The sequence below is a fragment of the Anabrus simplex genome, chromosome 1 (genome assembly GCF_040414725.1).
Source record: "Anabrus simplex isolate iqAnaSimp1 chromosome 1, ASM4041472v1, whole genome shotgun sequence".
NCBI lineage: Eukaryota > Metazoa > Arthropoda > Insecta > Orthoptera > Tettigoniidae > Anabrus > Anabrus simplex.
In genome coordinates this window covers 959566145-959583860 of record NC_090265.1, presented here as the reverse complement: position 1 = coordinate 959583860, position 17716 = coordinate 959566145, and the positions used below count along the sequence as shown (strand labels likewise).

Here is a 17716-nt window from a genome sequence, read left to right as displayed (position 1 = left end):
TAGAGTTGACCATGATGAAAACATTCAATGTTCAAGTCTAGACCTGTAACATTTAGAGTTTGGCGCTGTGCTTCACGAATGGTCATACTAAAATATACTTTTACTGGAAATTGGAGCCTTTTAAACTGAAATGGTAAGTTGGTGGGTATCACTGGTATTTGAGGGATCAAAAAGTTTCACCGGCTCCACACCCAGTGAGGATTGTGCACTCAAGTAGACAATTTTTTAAAGATTTTACTAGCAATCTTGTGCCATTGCACAATTTTGGTGTGTTTAGGTTGCAGAGTAATATTATAGGGAAAAACTACAAAATCAGTTGTGGGAAGGAGTTCCAGGAGGAGTCAAAGAATTAAAAATCCAGTTGGATAATGTACCTACTGCCTCTTCTATATCCAAGACAGTATCTACTGAATGGTAAATTTTAGAAGGTGCATCAAACCTAGAAATTACCAAGTCATTTACTTTAATGATTTGTTCATTAGTTGCAGACAGTATAGCTCTCTCCTCAAACCAACTCTGGGTCTGAATAGAAATATCTGAAACATCCAGGTAATCCTTTTCCATCAAGTCCAATAGATTTAGAGGACAAAAACATAGGTCACTCAAATCGATTTTTCCATTTCTGGTTGGTAATTCACCATTACCTATTTGAAGTAAAATATCAGCAAAACCCTCATTTTGGCTTTTTTTCTTTTTTTTCTCTTCTATTTGCTTTATGTCGCACCGACACAGATAGGTCTTATGGTGACGATGGGAAGGAAGCGGCCGTGGCCTTAATTAAGGTACAGCCCCAGCATTTGACTGGTGTGAAAATGGGAAACCACAGAAAACCATCTTCAGGGCTGCCGACAGTGAAGTTCGAACCCACCATCTTCTGGATGCAATATATTGGCTTTTAGTTCCACTCTGGTTACATATGGCCAAAGGCAAGACCTCTTTAGTGATGCACTGACTTAATCAAATCTCGACCCTCTTATTACAACTGGTAGTATTTGGCAAAAGTCTCCAGAAAGTAACAGTGCAACCACCCATTAATGTGTTATTTCCTATGTCTCGGCAGTGTTTTATCTAATGCCTCTACAAATCTTTTATGTGACAAGCAAGCTTCATCCCAAACAATCAAATTGCAATCCCATATTCATTTAGCTGTGTTACTTTGTTTTGGTATGTTATAAATGTTGGATGCATTGTCAGGACAAATCTTAAGTGGGATCTTGAAAATAGCACTGACCACTTTCCAAGAGCGTAGCTGCAATGCTAGACGAAGCCACAGTGACAGCAATTTCTTTCTCTAATCTCAGTTTGCCGAGCAATAAATTAACTTAAAATGTTTTGCCTGTACCTCTAGGGACATCAAGGAAGAAAATGTTGCCTTTGTTATCGTTGAATGAGGTCATTACTGCATCATAAACAATTTTCGGGTTAAGTTTAAACAAATCTCATTTTGAATTGCTTGTAACAGACTGGAGTTATCGTAGGACATCACTCGTAAATAATCTCTCTTGGCATCCAGGCTTGTGTTGTTTGACGGAGGTAATCCAAAATCTTTGACGGTTTTTCCACAAATAGATTCTACCACTTTATTTAACTCCAGGAAAGCTTTGTTGAAAATATCCTCATCATAATTAATCTCATCTGAAGAACATTCCTGTCTACTGCAGTACAATATGTCTTCAACCATACTCTCACAATGACTTTCCCGAATACTGAGGGGGTTCGTAAGTTGGCAATATGTTATCAAAATGACAAATGTCTGACTGACTGGGTGTATTAGAAACATCAGCTTCAGATGCGTTTGCCCATCGGGAATCATCTTCTAACAAACCCATTGATTTGCATGCTTATTGAAGTTATTGTCAGTTACTCTTTGGACAGTTCTTAGGCTTGCAAAAGACATCGGACCTTTGATTATGTGGAGCAACGTCCGTAGGTAAAAGCATTAACTATTATTTGGGTGAACTACGTATACCATCCCAGTAGCATCTGTTTTTTTACTCCTGGATGGCCACTGCTTGCAGTTTCTTGTTTTCTACGTTGGAATGTTTTAGTAGACTGATTCTAGGTATAAAACCTAGGGACCTTGTATGTCAAAGTTTTTGCACATTCACCACTGGCACATAATTTGAAAGAGCTGTCATGTGGTATCACACGGATTGTTCATAATGTCGTCGGCATTATTTTCAGTGAAGAGAACTCTATCTGCCCATTTTCTAAATGAATTACCAAGTGAGTAATAGTAGGTGCCCGTTCATGTATGTCAAAAGAAAAAAATACGCCAAACTGCTCCCGAACTGCAAATGTAACTACCTGACTGAAATTGTTCCACTTCATTTCCAGATAGCAGGTTAAATGTAGCTTGATCGCTACCTTTGTTGACATATTTTATGACATATTTGATTGAATTTACAGAGTTACATAGTTCCACATTTATCATCATCATCATCAATGTCCCACTCCAGTCGCCCAGATGTGGTTAACAAGCCTCCTCCACTCCTTTCTGTCCTTCCACTTTTCCTGCTCTATTACTTCTGCCACATCCCATCCAGCTTCTCTAATGTCCTTCCAAATCTGATCCATCCACCTTCTCGGTCTTCCAACGGGTCTCTATCCCTTAACTTCTCTTTCCAATTCCCTTCTTGCTACCCATTCTTTTTACATGTCCGAACCATCACAATCTTGCTTTCTGTATCTTCTCTACTATCGGTTCTATATTTAGCTCTTCTCTGATTTTAATATTTTGAATTCTCTCTCTTCTTGCCTTTTTAACCGACGTTCTTAAAATTTTCATTTCTACTGCTTGGATTGTACTATCTTCTCTCTTACTAGTTACCAGCATTTCTAGTCCATGTGTTACTATTGGTATGAAATACTGTTTATATAATGTTAATTTCGTTCTCTTGGGTACTGTGTCATCCCATAAAAGCGCTCTGATTTGAAGATAAAATTTTGTACCTTTACTTAGTCTGTTATTAATTTTATTGTTGTATTTCATTACTTCCATTAATAATGCTACCCAGATATGTAAACTGTTCTACATTCTCTAACCGTTCTCCGTCTATGTTTACTTGGCTTCTCTTACTCTCTTTTCCACAGTGCATGACTACAGTTTTCTTTTTACTAATCACCATTCTAAACTCCTTCAAATTTTCATTCCAAATGTCCAGTCTCCTCTGTACTTCCTTTTCTTTTTCCCAAATCACCACATCATCTGTAAATACCAAAGCATTCACTTCATCACTACTGATACTCTGTTTTATACGTTTTATGATTTCATCCATCAATATAATAAACAATAATGGCGACAGTTAACTTCCTTGCTTGAGACCTTTTTTTGTATAACATGTTTCAGTCACCACTCCCCACTCGTACAAACAATAATGCCGACAGTTAACTTCCTTGCTTTTACTCTCATGATACATTTTTATCTTGTTAATTAATGATTTTGGTACATTTTTTTTTCTCTTAACTGTTTCATAAGCTTTTTCCAAATCCAAAAATACGAATATGATTCCCTTGTTCCTCTCCAGATGTTTTCCCATTATCGTTCGCACTGTAAATATAAAGTCTATAGTTGATCTATTCAGTCTAAAGCCTTGTTCTTCCTCTAACTGTGTTTCTATTATATCCCTCAGTCTTTTTTCTACGACTTTCTCCATTATTTTTAGCCCATGTGATAATAGGGTTATACCTCTATAATTGTCACATTTCATCCTATTTCCTTTTTTGAACAGTGGTACAATGCTTCCTTGTTGCTAATTTTCAGGTATCCTTTCATCCTTCTATATGGCATTGAGGGCTCTGTATAGCCACTGTAGTCTAATGCTTCCTGCTGCCTTAATCATATCAGCATTGAATTCATCTTTTCCACTTGCTTTACCTTTGATCATTGTTTTCACTGCCCTTTCAAGTTCCAACCATGTTATCGGGTTCTCTTCTTTTTCTCCATCTATTTCCATTTTCTTATCTCCTCCTTCCGCCGAGCAGTCATCCTCATCATAAAGTTTTTCAAAATACTTTGTCATCACTTTCTGAAGACCCTTTTTGTCATGTACTATGGATCTATCTTCTCTCTCTAATGCCTTGATTTTTTTCTTGATTTAGTCTTTTCGATTTTATTACTCTGTATAATAGTTTCTGATTTCCTTGACTATCTTGCTCAATTTTGTCGGTAAACTCTCCCCAACATTTCTCCTTTTCTTCCTTGATACTCCTCTTTACTTGTAGTTTCAATCTTTTGTATTCTACATGTAACCTTTCTATCTTATTCTCATCCCTCTGATACAGTTTTTGTTTTTCTTCACCAATTTCTTCTCCTTGTTCCTTTCTTTTACTTCTTTTATTATTTTGTCTGTCCACCACCATGTCTCCTTTCCCTTAACTTTTGCTTTTATTTTCCTGCATACCTCAATTGCTGCTTCCATAAAAGTCTGTCTTAAATTTTCCCACTCGTCTTCTCCACTTCGTATTTCCATGTTAGGCAACTTCCATTTTATACAATCTTGGAATGCCATTTGTTTATCCTCCTCCTCCAATTCTCAAATCCTGATCTTTGGTTTCTTCTTCAATACAATTTTAGGGATTTTTACTTGTTTTAATTCCACAATTAATAATCTATGATCACCTTCCATACTTTCACTGGGGATTATCTCTGTATTCATGACGTATCTTTCCCATTCTCAGTCTGTTGTTATAAAATTGATGAGTGTTCCATACTGTCCATCCCAACTATATCAGCTGATCTCTTGGCTATTTCTCTTAATAAACCATGTGTTCTTTATATGGACATCAAATATTTTGAGTAACAGTGGCGTGTGAGGCATTATTAATCTGTTTTCAATGTAATAATGTCGGATGGTAGCGGATTGTCCGCTATGCTTAGGTGATAACCTTCGATATTTTGGATAACCATATCACCCGTCGGTGTGTTACTTTGAAATGATTTGAGAAACCGCTTTGACCATCTTCTGCCAGTCATACATGGAGGAAATTTGGGGTTCAAAGCCCCACACACATGGTCCATGAATCATGTGTCTTAACACCGTACCAAACAGTACTGGATTGTCTTCTTGGGACTCCGCTGAAATCACGCTGGTGATTGTAGGGGATTTCCTTGCACTCCGTCAATACAACTCCCGGGTCTCATCACCCGCACTTCGCTACATGTCCAGCAAGATTACTCGTTTTGTTACTTGCTATGATAATGGTTGTGTGTGGTATGATTTTTCAAGCCATAGTAGCAAATGAATGTGTGGTAAGCCAAGCTTCTTCCATTCGACCATGTATAGAAAGAAGCGTGGTTCCCAAATATATAAGCTTTATGACAAAGCTAATAATTTATGTATTTTTAGGTGGAATACCCTGTTCACGCCATACCTCTCAAAGTGTTCCGTTGGGATGAAGGTTAGTTTTAATTTCTTCCCAGTTTGGATAGCACGTAGACGTAATTTTAAAAAATCTGGTTTTCCACAATTTTCAATATACATCATTGCATCCTATGTCTTCTCATGAAAATATCGTGGTCCACCATGCAAAGGATGATGGCAATGTTACCAATTGACCGATTTCAGTACTATGTTCACTTGAGTGCAACGCATATTGCAGGTGATCAAAATTTTCTGCACATAATTTTGTTTGATTATTCTGTATAAATGCCAACCATCCCGATTCTATTTTTGCGTATTGATCAACTGGGAAACTGAAGCTGAGGATAGGCCCAAATGGCGTAGCATTGTATACAACAGAAGTGAACATCTAGAAAATGATAGAAGATTAGAAGCTGAGAAGTGGAACCGCAGGAAAGAATGAGCGAATGCGAGGGATGGTGTTCTTGCACAACCATCTGCTGCAACAACTAGTGTGTGTTGTCACTGCAATAAAATCTGTGTATCCAGAATCGGACTGTTCAGCCATCTGAGACGACACAATACGTCCAAATGACATTATATTTATGTACTATATATTCGCAGATGAATAAATGCCTATGATGATGATGATGATGATGACGACGACGACGGTTAAGTAGATGCCGTATCCGAGTAATATATTAAAATTGTTCTAGCCGAGGGAGTTGAACCATGTGTTCAGTGTCGCACAATTGTGAGCTTGCATTCGGAAGATAGTGCGTTCGAGCCCTAAATATGGTTTTCCGTGGTTTCCTATTTTCACACCAGGCAAATGATGGGGATGTACCTTAATTAAGGCCATGCCACTTCTACTCCCAGAGCTTTCCTATTGCATCGTTGACATAAGACACCTATTTGTGTCAGTGCAATGTAAAGCAAAAAACAAAAACAAAAACCCTTGTTTTGTCTTTCCATGATGCGATAGCAGTAGTAAGTCATACATGGAACAGTTTATCGTGTTGGAGATCCAGAATTCAGATCAAATTGAGGGATATCTGCTTGCTTGCTTGTTTAAAGGGGCCTAACATCTAAGGTCATCGGCCCTTAAGGAATATCAATGGAATACCATCATCACCACGACATAACATTGGCAGGTATTGCAAGCGTTCTGAGAGACCTATGGATTTCCGATATTCTTTAAAGATTATCATCACAGCTTCATAGTACAATATCTCTCCTGTCAAATTCTTGCCCAGCAATTACAATTGCTACTTCACTCATAGTTAGAGCATAGTAGCATCATCAGTTTTCGTCTACAGGTACCCTACTGGCATGACTGACTACACTGTAATCTGGTACGCATAAGCAATGAATGAATGAATAAATAAATAAAACTTTCATTAAGAAAATAAGTACCATAATCCGGTACATTTGGAGGGACACTTTCAATGGCTGTTTTGAAATATTGTACGTATAGGTTATGCGAGGGCAAGATATGTTGCAAAGATTTGACCAAAACACCATTCCAGGTGTTCTCGAGAATTTGTTACATCAAGCTGTCATATGCGTTTGAGCATCTGCTATTAAGTACAATTGTAGACATTTGTGTTTGTCTGTTCGACATGGTAGTAGACTTTGCAAGTGATAAAAATCATTGTTATCCGTATTGAAGATACTGAATGTAGGATGCTAAACGGTTTGTTTTATCACCTATTCAATACATATAAATTTTATAAATTAGGAATTTATTATTGATTCCACTTGAGACATGTTTCGCCCTTCATTGAGGGCATCATCAGTCAAATTACCACCTCAAGGCAAAAAATCAGGTACCTGGTTAGTAGTTGACATGCACAAATTAATACATATTATTAATACACATACAAAAATTAAGTATGGGAAATAGTTGTACAAAAGTGATCGTTGAACATATAGGTTTATAGATGAGAAGTCAGCACCAATGCGTAAAATTAAAATACTATAGTCCCGGGCGTGTAAGGACGTACACTAAGGGTGCAACCTTACCCTTTCTCCCCTGTAATATTAAGGTATTGATTTATAGGTACTTTTCTTGCTGTTGGGTCTTTTTCAGTGTCGGTAACCATACAGTTTAGGGACCCTACTTGCCGATACGACGTCTTACTGTTACCGTTAATCTGGCACGTTGGCAACGTTCAGTCACTGTTCTAGCGTGAATTGCGTGTTGCCACCGCATTGCCTCTAAAGTCACTAGCGATACATTTGCGAGAATATTTAAAGCATATTTTCTTTTTCTGTGGGATTGTAAATCTATTTGGCTAATACCAGGTAAGTAGAATTGTGGCATGTTCGGATAATGCATTTAATAACATAGTTTGTGTGAAATGATGAGCACATCATTTTATTAATTATGTTCCTATTTCGTCCCATACTTATACGAACAGAATTCGATTGGGATGTCTAAGAAGGAAGAAAAATCTGCAAAAACTCCTCCGAAAAGGAAACCAAGGTTACGTCCTTTACAAGCTTCAGGTCAAGAAATGCTTGTACATTGCTACGAGCAATTGAAACAGGAAGACGACGAAGAAGGTATCAGTCGTAGTGATACGAAGCTAATGGCAAGAGTTGCATTATTAAATGGGGTAAGTGTTCGTTTTTATCTTGTTTCTATGATAAGTTTCTGGCATAATGACAATCAGTTGAAATGGAGCAGTATTTCATTCTGAACCTAACCTAACCTAACCTGATCATGTAGGCCTAGGCCTATACCATGTCTTGTGTCGACTTCGATACGGTTTGTAGACTTAACCTTTGTGTATTCATGTTGACTTACGGTATATGTGTATGTAATATATTTCTGTGTGTGTATTTTTACAGTGTAGTTTTGGTTTAGTCCGAAAAGTAATAGGAAATTTCAAGAAGGGATTTGAATTTTCTACACCAGGTAAACGCCGAAAGCGTGAACATCCAGTGACCGGCATAGACAGTTTTTCTAAGGAAGCGATAGCAAGGTTTATTTATGATAAATTACATAAAGGTAAGGTGACTTCATAAGGAATCTATTGCAACATTATTTATAGAAATTGGCACGCAGGTGAGATAAGCTCCCAGAAATGTTTTGTGCATGTATTGTCATACAGCTCTTTTGAGTCCCTTGTAACTCTCTTTTTTCTTCCCACAGGAGAAGTCGTAACTGTAAGAAAGGTTTTCGACTACATGAAAGCAAATTATGACACTTATTTGTACAAGGGCTCCGAAACATCATTAAGAAGAATTTTGAAGGCCATGGGGTTTGTGTGGAGTAAAGGTGATCCCTATGCGTATGTTAGAGAAAATGAAGACATTTGTTTTAAGAGATCCTGTTTTCTGAGGGAATACATGCGTAATAAGGACAGTGAGAAACCAAAACTTGTTGTTTTCTTGGATGAGACTTGGATTTTTATGAATGGTGAATATATATGTTATATATTACATTTTATATAAAAAAATCTTGGAATAATTTATCTTCATCAGGTGTCTTTGGTTTCAATTGTGCATTTGTCTTTCAGGGTCACCCACATACTCCTGGAATAAACCACACAAATCTGGACATGATGTTCAAGGAGTAATTCGTCGACCTGTGTCTGAGGGAGGAAGACTGGTTATTGTTCATGCTGGAACGAAGGATGGCTTCGTACCTGGTATGTTCTTACTTTATTTTACTTCATTTTATTGTAGTGAGGTGATCTCTCTTTACATAGTTATGAGGGTATTTAGGGTTTGTAGTACGGATGTAGGGGGGGGGGGGCACATAAGTCTCTGGCAAGACCCCAAGTTGAGTACAGTTCCTGTGTATGAGACCCTCACTGGGATTACTTGGTTTGAGAATTGGAAAAGTTCAAAAGACAGAAGCACGATTTGTTGTGGGTGATTTCTGACAAAAGAGTAGCGTTACAAAAATTTTGTCGGGTTTGGGCTGGGAAGACTTGGGTGAAAGGAGACAAGTTGCTGGACTAAGTGGTATATTCCGAGCTGTCGGTGGATAGGTGGTGTGGAATGACATTGGTAGACGAATACGTTTCAGTGGTATTTTAAAAGTAGGTAAGATCACAGTACAGTGATAAAGTTGATGAAAAGTGGAGCAAATATTTGGGTTTTTTTAAGAAGGGAGTTAGGGATTGGAATAATTTACCAAGGGAGATGTTCGATAAATTTCCAGATTCTTTGCAATTATTGAAGAAAATACTAGGCCTATCCCTGAAACTACATCTTCCACCTGGGCGACTGTCCTAAGTGCAGATCAGTGGTGACTGATTGATTGAAATTGACTGGCACTAGATCGGAAGTGGCATTATAACTTACCACTCATGGGCTCTGTACGTGGTTTTTGATTTTGACTTCTCCACTGTTAAGGGATCTCTTGGTTATTAAAAAGACTTGCAGGTATTCACTTTAGGCCTATGATTAGCCTTAGAGAGGTACTTCAATCAAAACTTCCCCAGTGTATTTTCATATAATATTACTGGATATTTGTATCAGTAAATTACTTTTATTGTAGGCCTATTTATTATGTTTATTCTGCATTCGACAATCTCCACCTGAATCAGTGCTTGATACCTGACTGTTAAACACCTTCCAAGCTTCTTATTTCTTACTGCCTGATATAGGTTCAGTGTTCGCAGCAATTACATTTGTTCTAAGGTATTGAAATGGGTGTTTATACTTATATCTTTAATGCAAGTGATCGTGGACTTCTAATCCAGATATAGGCCTACTAATGGAGATACATTCATGAGAGATGTTACAATAAAGTAGTGTAAGTAGTAATTCATTGACTTAATCATCAGGTGACTTTGCTACACAGTAGTTGGTTTCACTTAAAATCAGACAGCTTTTTGTATCATTCAACAGAAATCACATTTTTTATTAATAGGCCTATCCTTGAAGAGGGGTGATCTCATTTTTAGGGAATACTTTTTTTATAAGAAATAACTTCATACTAAAACTTAACATTCTTACAGGTGCTGATTTGATATTTGCTACAAACTTGAAGAGAAATCAGGATTACCATGGTGCTATGAACAGCGAGAAATTTCAGATGTGGGTGAAGACGCAATTAATCGTAGGATTAAGAAATATAGGACCCTGTGTTATTGTAATGGATAATGCACCATATCACTGTAAGCTTGTTGAGCATCAACCAACAACGAAATGGAGGAAGGATCAATTAGTGGTAATTATACTTAATTGAATATTTCCTTCTACTGAATGATGTTTAATGATGTTACAGAAATTAATTTTTATTTTTCCTTTAATTTACAGTCACGGTTAAGGCAGAATGGAGTTTCTCCACCAGAAAATGCTACAAAAGATGAGCTGCAAAGGTTGTGTAATATGAATCAAAGTCACTTAAAGAGGTACAGAAGCACGTAAACATAAGTTTAGATAATGTTGTTTACACTCGTGTATTTGACTTTCGTGTATGCATAACAATATTTCTCTGTTTCTTTAAAACCAGGTACATTGTTGACGAGATGCTGCACAGTGAAGGCCATACTGTCTTACGACTTCCTCCATACCACTCATTTTTCAATGCCATCGAATTTGTATGGTCTGTGGCAAAACAGTATTATAACAAAACAGTGGCTTCAAGACCTGGTCACGGATTGGACAGAGCTACAGCTGTGTGGAAAGAAATCTCTTGATCAGGTAGGCCAAGTGGAAATGTTATTTATTGGATATAGGCAAGTGGAGTTTATAATATACTTGTCAGGTTGTGATACTTCAATATATCTTATAGGTGACAGCAGAGATGTGGAGAAATGAAGTGAAACACACTGAGAAGAAGATTGTCGAGTTCTACAATAATGAGGTGAGAGGTCTTCCTGAAGTGGAGGAAATAGTCATTCATCATGGAAGCAGTGAATCAGAGGAGGAAGATGAAGAAGATGATGAAGAAGAAGAAGAAGAAGAAGAAGAAGAAGAAAGAAGAGAAGCCGAGGAGTTAGCTGTACCATTGTAAGAGCCATTCCATGAGATTAAGAATGTTATAACTTTGCTGGGAAATAATACATTTCTGATTGCCCCGTCCTTTCTGATATAACGAAGTTACATTTCAAAATTGTGGGAATTGTGTATCTACAAGTTACAGGGCGGTATAGATGTGCAGGTGGGGATCAGTGTCCAATCGGAGTGGAATTATCTAGAACTGCTGTGGCGCAATGTGAGGAGGGGGGGAGAGTGAGCGGGAGACAGCACTCTGTCACCAATACACGATGTAAACATTGTATGCCTGTTAAAATACTGACATAACTCAAATTTTATACACTATCTAATGGTTTTCCACAGTTCTCTGAAAGTCACAACTCACATATACTGTATATATATAGAGAGAATTACATATAAAAATACCTGTGTCCACAATAAGTAGCCCACATATTAAATATAAATCAATTTGCTTTACGTCGCACCAACACAGATAGGTCTTATGGCGACAAAGAGGATAGAAGAGATAGGAAAGGGCTAGAAGTGGGAAGGAAGCGGCCGTGGTCTTAATTAAGGTACAGCACAAGCATGTGTCTGGTGTGAAAATGGGAAACAACGGCTGCCGACGGTAGGATTTGAACCCACCATTCCCCGAATGCAAGCTCATAGCTACGCGACCCTAAACGCACGGCCAGCTAACTCGGTCATCTTTGAAAATGTCTTTTTCTATCAGCAGAGGCTTTTTTAAAATCGTCATATTTTGTATAGGCTACAGGAGATGTACAGTAGCCCACTGGTTTTCTGATTAAACATCATTTATTTAAGCTATTGCATCAGTCTACTTACATACTCACTGTCCACGTACATCGGTAACCTCGTGATTCGATTATTGAAGTATTGTGCAATGATGCGACATACAAACTAAGAGAATACCGAGTGGTTCTTCCAAATATAAAACAGACAATTTCGAGTGGTCATGAGCATGACTCATAGTCATAGGGTAGGCTAAATAATAATGTTATTGGCTTTATGTCCCACTATCAACTTTTAGGGTTTTTTTGAGACGTCGAGGTGCTGGAATTTAGTCCTGCAGGAGCTCTTTTATGTGTCAGTAAATCTGAGCACCTTTAAATACCACCGCACTGAGCTCGGCCCTGCCAAGTTGGGTTCAGAAGGCCAGCGCCTCGACCATCTGAGCCACTCAGCCAGGCGTGGAGGCTAGAGAGCTGAGTTTAAGTAATTGTCGAACGTCAACTAGTTATAAAGATACTGATTGATTAAACTAATACAGTAATTAGAATAACCTAATTGACTACCTACTTACAACCTAGGTACTTTGGAATTGTGTTCTATCTTTTTAACACTGCAAATAAATCCATGTATTGTTTAAAACTCCCTGTAAGAAGAGGACAGTGGATGCGAATAGGTAATATTTTCAAATGAGCTGAACCGAGCCAGTATCCAGTATTCGGGAGATAGTGGGTTCGAACCCCACTGTCGGCAGCCCTGAAGATGGTTTTCTGTGGTTTCCCATTTTTCACACCAGGCAAATGCTGGGGCTGTACCTTAATTAAGGCCACGGCCGCTTCCTTCCCAGTCCTAGCCCTTTCCTGTCCCATCGTCGCCATAAGACCTATCTGTGTCGGTGCGACGTAAAGCCAATAGCAAATGAGCTGAGCTCGAGAGTCCATTATAGCATACGATTTTTTCAGTGTACCATGACTCTGTATGTATTGCTTCAGAGGAAGTTCGGCTCCCCGCCAATGTCCAGTGTACCGATAATGAACCGTGTGTGTGTTGTGTCTCACTGATCCATGACTGCGTACGATTCTTTCAGTGTGCCATGATTCACTGTGGCTCGCTGCAGCGAAAGCTCGACTCCCCGCCAGTGTCCAGTGTGCCTATAAGGAGCCGTGTGTGTCGTGTGGCTCACTGAGCCGTGATTGTGCATGATTTGTGTGCCGTGAGCTTGCCGTTCCTGTGAATCGATTCACTCTGACACTTGAATGAATCGATATGCTGCTTCGAATCATGCACTCAGTAGCCTACACTAGTAGAGGTACATAGTACATTACCATTAAGATAGATAGCATTGCAAAGTAATTCGTCTTTACCATAATAATAATAATAATAATAATAATAATAATAATAATAATAATAATAATAATCGTATGGCCTCAGCTACCATGTGCAGACATTTCAAGTTGACGCCATCTGGCTGTCTGCTCATCAATTTGACGTTCCGTTATACTCTAGGCCCACTAGATGGCAGACCGAGTAAACCGAAACTCTCTTGGGCGTCTGTGGCTGAGATTTAATGAATTTTGTTGGGTAAACACCAAATGTGTCACCAGAGATCTTTTACATGCCGACATCGTACGACATGAAGTGTCGAATGGACTTTTTTCTGCCCTTCAAAAATCCGACTACCTCTGCCGGGTTTGAACCCGCTATCTTGGGATTCGAAGGCCGTCACTCTACCACTGATCCACAGAGGCAGCTGTCTTTACCATGAAATACATCGTCGTCGTACATGACTGAATTACTATCAATATATCTTAGAGAAACTGTAATGTACATGAAACCGAAATTGAGTTTAATTTCCACGATACATTCTTCCTATATAAAGGAGACCATGTAGCTTATCCACCTTCATTTCGGCCACATAAATATTCAGCAAAAATTGCAAAATCACATTAAAGGACAAATACAATTTTTTAAGTAGAAATAGTCTGGAACATAGATTAGTGAGGTTGGACATCCTGCCCGTCATCATTCAGGAGTCGCTGTTGAACATACTGTACTTGTCAAAACTAGTAAGTTTCTATTTTACACAATAATAGTGAAATGCTGATGAAGACGACATACACCCAGCCCCCGTGCCAGAGAAATTAACCAACGGTGGTTCAAATTCCCCACCCTGTCGAGAATCAAACCCACACCCTGTGACCAAAGGCCAGCACGCTAACCATTTAGCCATGGGGCCAGACAATAATAGTGAAAAAGCATGTTCACTGCAGCTATTGTTGACAGGATATTTCTTCTCTTTAAAGAACAGTGAGTACCACGAATTAATATCCTGTTTTGTTGATTCCTGTAAACTTTGTATGTACGGTTTTGGGTCGCCAGTTCCTAGCGTATCTACTGAATGAAAACTTTGTAGACCAATGGATTCAATTTTATGTTTATTGCCTTCAGTCGTCACGACAGTTTTTTCAATGACAACAGTCGCTCAATTACAAATCCTGTCGAACCTAACCCTGCGACAATCAGTGGTTTTCGATGGATCACTACCTAACCGGTCATTATAATTTGTTTTCGGTGGATCACAACCAAACCTGTTCCTATCAGTGGTTTTCGGAAGAATACAGTGGTTTTGTCACAAGTCAATACAGACTCTTGAATCAATGTGTGAAAATGGGAAAGTGTAGAAAACCCTCTTCAGGAATGCCAATCTCTAAGTCCATCGTCTTTTTAGCATTGTCACACAGCTGAAATTCACTTTAGAAGTAATTGTAAAAAGTCGTGTATAGGCTCTACAGATACATAGTACATTACCAATTCCATCTCGATTGCTATGATACGCACACTGCATAGCGGTTTTGCTTTTTAAATATTAGTATTCATGTTTATTATGTTTGTTTATTCATACCCCTGCTTTGTAATTCAGTGACCATGGAATGGCTCTAAATGTTGTAAATTATATTTATATTTACTTGTATTTATTTCCTTTTTCCTTATTGCACACGTTTGTTGTTGTTATTATTACTACTACATATCGCTTAACATGTAAATAAACTAATATTTAATGCAGTAAATAATGCTTATCTCTTCGGATTCATTTCTTTGTTGCATATTCGTTTTGCTATGACAACATGACTTCTTTATGATATAAATAAATATAAAATAAAAGTATTTCTTCCCAAACATATTTGTTATACGTGCACCAATCAGAGAACCAACTAGGGAAGTACCTCTTACTAAGGTGCATAATGTTTTTGCATACATGTATAATTGAAGAATTGAAGATCCATATACAGGTAAGTGGGTCGCCCATGTGGTAGGCCTATTACGCGTCATAGGAAACTGAGTGAACTGGCTGTGCAGTTTGATCACATTGCTGTGAGCTTGGTTTCAGGAGATGGTGATGTATTCGAACCCCACAGTTGGCAGGTCGGAAGTTTTTTTTTGCCCGTCATTTTCATTTCAGGCTAGTGCTGTGTCTGTATGCTTATTTACATTTTAAATCCTAGCCCTCTTTCCTATCCAATTCTTGCATCACAACCTGTCTTCATGTGATTTAAGCCAATATATATGTAAAAATCTGGTAATGTTGTTTGACTCATAGTGCTCCTGTACATTGGTTTCCGTAATGTTGAAAGCTTGAGATACACCAACTTGTAAGCTGAAAATATGTTTAAAATGCCAAATGCCGAAAACCGTAAAAGTTCTTAGTGGGATGTAAAGCTGTTAGCATTATTATTAAAAGGAAGGACATATGTCTTATGTGGTAAGTCCTTGAACTTGCAGAAATCGCAATGAATTATTCAATCTATATTCCCTCCCCCTTCCTTTAAGAATGCAGTTATAGTAATGCATACATCACAATCAGAATAAAGGCAGGAAATGTTTAACATTATTTTAAGCGAGTGAAGGAGAGAATGTATGACTAGCTCAGGTTGGCGGATTCGAGTTTGGCGGTATTTGAAAGTGCTCAAATACTCCAGCCTCATGTCTAGATCTACTGGTACATAAAGAACGGGACGAAATACTGGCACCTCGGTGTATGTGAAAACGATAGAAGTAGATAGTAGAACTAATATTCAATTCTGCAGTGAGCTTGAAAGCTGACCTAATTTCCGTTCACGTAGCTTGGCACATTAGTATTCCTATATGTTTCCTGATAACCGTGAAGATATAACCAGCCTGCAGGCTGAAAATATGCCCAATCTCTCTCCTTAGGCTACTGGTTACCGGTATTGAAGAGAGAAGGAAATGTTCGCGCAAAAGAAAGGGAAGTCATTGGACTTTCGAAAATCACACTGCAAAGACTTATTAAACAAATTGCATCGTTTAACACGCCCCTATTTTCAAGAATATGGTTATAGTACGCCTACTGCATATCAAAATGAAGACAGATATATGTAACATTAATTTGAGTGAGAAAGGGTGTTTATTTCCTAAATTTCTCATTGAGCGTGGAAACCGACTAAATTATGAATATCTTGATTTATTTCATCTTAACTTTTATCATTTACTAGGGTAGGGAAACATTTATTATCGGTGTTTACATTGAGGTTAGTTTGTTATGGTTATGTCTGGTGATTTTAATATGTAACCAGGCAGGTTGGCAGCAGTGATCAGCCATTACAAAAAAGAGAAAAGGAGAGCATCGGGCGGCGATATTTACTTTCTGGGGTATTTCGTTACGTGGCGATTACTGTAGAGTTCGGCAGTGGTGCTCTGGAGAACAGTTGATGCAATCATAGGAAAATATAAAGTTTAAAAATATTTACATTATAACAATTAAGGGGGAAAAGGTGTAGTGTTCGGCGTCAATGATTGTAACCAAAAATTAATGTCAAAGGTTGGTAACTATACAGTATTTACATTGTTCAATTGAACAGTTGAGATAAAGTTTTAAAAATATTTACATTATAACATTCAGCGTAAATGTTTGTAATAAAAAATAATATCAATGGTTGGTAACTATATAGTAATTACATTATCTAATTGAACAGTTGAGAATTTACAATTATATACATAATTACACAAGAGCAGCTTGGTGCGCAAGGATAAAAAATTCTAGTACCAAGTGCGTCCTGATGTTTTAGAGGTTGGAAGAAGGAATGAGCATTGACATTTCAGAAATATGTAGAGCGGTTTATTTTAGTTAAAATCACCGGGGGTAGGGAAATATTTCATAGCCAAATGAGGTTTTATAGGCATCAAGCTGAAAGTTGCCTGGTTGCAGCACCGAGATCGGTACGCAGACTGGTCTGTGTGGATGGAGATTCATGGGTATTCCGTGCGTTTGAATGGCAACAATGGTGACAGTTATTAGTGGGTAATTGCTAATTAGGAAAATGTTGCGGGTTGAAACTTTCGCTTATTCTTTTAGTTGACTTCTGTAGCATCGAATGTGATGCGAAGACATCGGTGTGAGATGCCGGTGAGACAAATTGATATTGTTCCGTGGAATAAAGTATGGCGGACTTCGGGATGAAGTTATTGCTTTTTACTGGTCTGGTGAGATAGAATAGAGTTGCTTGTGTTGTGAACTGCGGTGGAGAGATTAGAATGTATACGGCAACTGCAGAGTCAGAGCGTTGTAGCTGGGGTGAGGCATCTTCTCATTCTGACTGCGAAGAGGAGCCGTAGTGGCACGCCATATTCGTGCCGATGTGCGCTGGGTTCCGGCATGTTGTTGA

At 38.2% G+C, this 17716-nt stretch overlaps 1 protein-coding gene across 1 annotated transcript in view; it reads right to left on the bottom strand.

The window, feature by feature from the left end:
- Adss (adenylosuccinate synthetase) overlaps positions 1-17716 on the bottom strand; it is a 217903-nt gene that overhangs the window by 99969 nt on the left and 100218 nt on the right. The gene's annotated exons all lie outside the window — the stretch shown is intronic.